General features: G+C 38.2%; 1 pseudogene; it reads left to right on the forward strand.

Moving 5' to 3' along the window:
* Positions 1-1,264: 1,264 nt before the first annotated feature.
* LOC143604392 (proline-rich receptor-like protein kinase PERK15 pseudogene) lies at positions 1,265-1,843 on the forward strand (annotated as a pseudogene).
* Positions 1,844-4,408: the final 2,565 nt, after the last annotated feature.

A 4,408-nucleotide genomic window follows, 5' to 3' on the forward strand; every position in this document is an offset into this window, starting at 1 on the left:
GCTGAAGAGGAAAAGGATAAGGCGAAGAAAGATGCAATTCTTAATATGATGACTAACATTGAAGCTATGTTAAAATCTGTGGTTGGATAAGTAATTTTATGTATTATAAAGCCACGTTAACACACTTTATTTTGAATATTTTGAACAATTGGACGTGCGTTTGGATTATATTACACTTTAATTGGTTTATTTGTGGATGTTTTTATTAATGTATTTTTTTTGATAAAATGGCTGGACAATTCAAATTGATTCATCCAAATTGGCTGCTATTTGAGGTGATTTGCGACCGCAGTAGGGTTGCATGAATTGCGACCGCAACGGTGGTTGCAAGATTTGCTACCGCAGCTGTGGTTGCAAGATTTGCGACCGCTGTGGTTGCATGAATTGCGATCGTGGTTGCATGAATTGCGATCGTGGTTGCATGAATTGCGATCGCAGCTGTGGTCACAAGATTTGCGACCGCGGTGGTCACAAAATTTGCAACTGCAGTGGTTGGTTACAAGATTTGTAACTGCTTTAACGGTTGGTCGCAAAATGTAATAGCAGTTGGAAAATGGTCGCAATAGAGGGGGGTCTGCGTTTTTCCAACCGCATTTTCAGTTGCAAAACGGTCGCAATAAGGCAATTGCGACCGTTTTGCGACCGAAAATATGGTCTCAAGTGCCTTGTTATACTAGTAAAAAAATTTTTTACAGGAGTCGCCCGGCCCCCTACCCATAAGGTAGGTACGCCACTAAATTGTTGATGGGGCAAATCTAATTTACAAGGATGAGTTTATAAGGGGTGACTATGGAGTGTAGTCTCTAACTCTCTACTCGTAAGCAGAAACAATTTTGTAAGCAGGTGGTAGGTAAAAGGAACAATATTAATGGGCTTATGTTACAAAGTACATACTAAAAGGTTTTCGGCACCATCGCGCGCTGCATTTGTGTAAGCGGTTTGTCTAATTGCATTTAATTTTAAATTGACATTTGTTAAGTTTATTAAGTGCTGTAAGATGTTCCTAGTTACCGTCCTTTGTATGCCTATATAAAGGCATTGGTTTTATTAAGTTAATCTCATATAAGCACATCTTTTGTGTACTGAACTTTTCCTTCTCCATTCTTAACCATCTTTCTGCTAGAGTTGTGATAATTTCCTTCCACTACAGAGATTACAAACACCTTTATTGTTGGTTAATTCTCCTAATTCCTAATTTCAACTACCGCATCTGTTATTTGCAACACTTTCTTTCATATTTCCATTATTATTTGACCAACAAATAATGGAGAACTTCATCCAGGAGTTTGAGCACCTTAGAATCCGATTTGAAGATATAATATCAGCCACCAACAACTTTGATAAAAGCAAAGTTATCGGACGTGGTGGTTTCGGGCCGGTGTATCGAGGAGAACTGTCTCACCTGCACAGCCTGGTTGCTATTAAGAGTTTGAATCGTGAACTTGGGCAAGGTGAGATTCAGTTCTGGAAAGAGATTACGACTCTTACACGACACACACACAAAAACTTCATCTCTCTCCTGGGTTTTTGCATCGATGGCCGTCGGATGTTCCTTGTGTACAAATATGAATCTAACGGAAGCCTCGATCGTCATTTAAGGTCCCCTGTTTTAACGTGGAGACGACGCCTGAAGATATGCCTTGATACTGCAAGGGGACTAAGCTTCCTACATGAAGCCAACGACACTAAACCAACAATAATCCATAGTGATGTAAAGAGTTTCAATATATTACTTGATGTGAATTGGAATGATAAACTTTCTGACTTGGGACTGTCAGAGACAATACCTGCTAATCAGCAGCAGACGGGTATTGTCAACCACCCTGCTGGAACCTCTGGATAAACTGATCCTGTGTATACAGAGACGAAGTTCTTAACGAAAGAAGCGGACGTGTACTCTTTTGGTGTGGTATTGTTTGAAATGTTATGCGGGAGCTTAGTCTTTGATCGTGAGAATGGTCGTATGTTGCATAGGTGGATAGAAAGCTACAAAGAGAGTAAGACTACAAGAGTTTATCTTTGGTGTTCTGAAACAGCAGATGGATCAGAAATCTTTGGAAATATATTCGGATGTGGCATTTAAGTCTCGGCAGAGATCGGGTCGGCCAGCGATGCTAGATGTTGTGAAAGAACTTGAGAAAGCACTTACATATCAGGAGCTTTATGAAAGAATGGTACTGCTAGAGGACTACAGAAATATGCTAATGGTGACTGCAGAAGATCCTATAAACAGTATGCCTGAGACCGAACTGAAGATGCTTCTCTTTGAAGGTGTCCTCATTAACAGGGGAAAAACGGTAAGCCGACACATTATCACAGTTATTCCGAATGTCCTGTTACCATCCCCATCACATCCAGAAACATTAAATCCATTTATAATAGATCTTTAAAAAGAAAACACTTTACTTTTAAAATCAGACAAACTGAGTTGAACTTGTTTAATGGCCAGTGGTTTTCTATAAATATGGATGGAGAACATTGTGAATTGATATCTATAGAAGAATGTTTGATTTCAACTGCAAGAGAATCCGCTCGTTATATACGCTCTTCGGAATATAATTCAAGGTGATATTTCTTCCTATTACCCCCCTTATGTTTTCTCTGATAGTGATACACTATATATTGGATAATTATATCACTCTTTGCTAGCTGTTTCTTCATTCAGATTTGCAGTGGGTTGCTATGAACCATTTGGAGGAGGATTCAAAACACATGTAAGAGCTCAATACTTGTCCCCACAAACCAAGTACACTGTAAACCTTGTGTTCAAAAGGAAGGAGAGTAAAGAACAATACATAGGCCTTGAATACAAGTTGGAAGGGGAGGAAGAAAAGTCTTACTCATTTGTATCAGATGAGAGAGAAGATGGATGGTTGACGGCTGAATTGTATCAGTTTACTAGTGACCAGAAAACTGTTGATCTTAATATTTGGTTTTACACCATGCACTGTGACAATTTACTTGTAGAAGGCATCGAGTTCCAACCCCTGCAGGAAGTAAGCTCACCAACACCACTTTATACATTTACATTATTCTCTCAATGATGTATCTGCTGTTTCAGATGGCATCAAGTATTGTACCACATTTAGAGAATATATACCATTATTTTCTTTAGTCAAAATCTAATTTGATTTATGTTTTATAGGTAGACCAGGAAGTACTGTTAAGGGATGAGAATGTTGAGATGCAACCATTATTGGACTTTGGTGAAGAGGTAATTGATAATAATCATAATATGATCAGAATGATTTACTATATGATATTCAAATTCAACATCGCCAACTCACTTAAATCTCATATGTACTTATTGTGGTGCCTACGGACATGGACGTTGAACATGTTCAAGGGGAAACAAATCCATGATTTTTTTTTTATAAAAGTACTTACATATTTATTGATCTACAGTGGTTTTCTTTTTCCCAAAATGGGAAGAAATGTCTTGTGCTGCCAGCAACAGCTAGCGGTTTTGGAAGGAAACAAATGGGAATGGAAACTTCTGCCCGGAAAAAGGTTCTTTTCTTATATTACAAAGGTTTTCAATGGTGATGAGTGTCCAATTCTAGTTCTAACAAACAATATTATGTTGTTTCACAGGTTAAAGGTGGCTGTTTGTACTTCAGAAAAAATGGGTGTTTTTTCGAAATTCAGTTCCAAACTGCTGTCACCTCAAACAACCTACGTAACATACCTTGTCTACAAATTACCACTTGGCTTTGATATAGAAGTTAACCCGCCTGTGCAAGTGGTTGATGAAACTTCAGATTCTGGAGATAAATACAATATCTTTTTACTTCCACCTAAAACTCCAGTTATCAGTCGCAATCCTAGGGAAAAAACCTTATCGAGTAGGCCAAAAATAAAAGGCATTCCAAAACAGAGGAGTGGTAATTGGATGGAAGTGCAAGTGCATGAATTTCAAACACTTTCCACCTTCACAATGATTTCCACATGTCTCCGACTCTCCAGTTACGACATGTCGCTTGCAGGGATTACCGTGCTAGGCCTTGAGTTCAGAGCCATCTAGTTCTATCTCCATGATAGGGAACGAAATAATTACAGTATGCTTGTGTGTGCGTGTGTGTGTTTGTTTTGTTTGTTTGTTTTTCACTAGTACACAAATAGGCATAAGATGCGATGGGTTAAACACAGAAGGTGCGGTTTCAAGATCCACCGCACCTTTAGACCAAATTCATAATATTTTGTTTTTGTATTAAATGTAAAAGAAGAAGATGCGGTTCTTTTAAACAAATTAACGTTGAATAGGTTCAAATGCAAAAGGTGCGGTTCAAAAATGTATATTATCAAATGCAAAAGGTGCGGTACAAATGCAATAGGTTCCATTATTGTTCTTATTTTGTGAATGCCTATATTTCAAAAATATATAGTATCTTCTTTCCCTCTCACGGTT

This window comes from Bidens hawaiensis, unplaced genomic scaffold, assembly GCF_021521415.1.
Source record: "Bidens hawaiensis isolate Kalapana, Puna unplaced genomic scaffold, B.hawaiensis_p1.1 tig00001961_1, whole genome shotgun sequence".
NCBI classification, from domain to species: Eukaryota; Viridiplantae; Streptophyta; class Magnoliopsida; order Asterales; family Asteraceae; genus Bidens; species Bidens hawaiensis.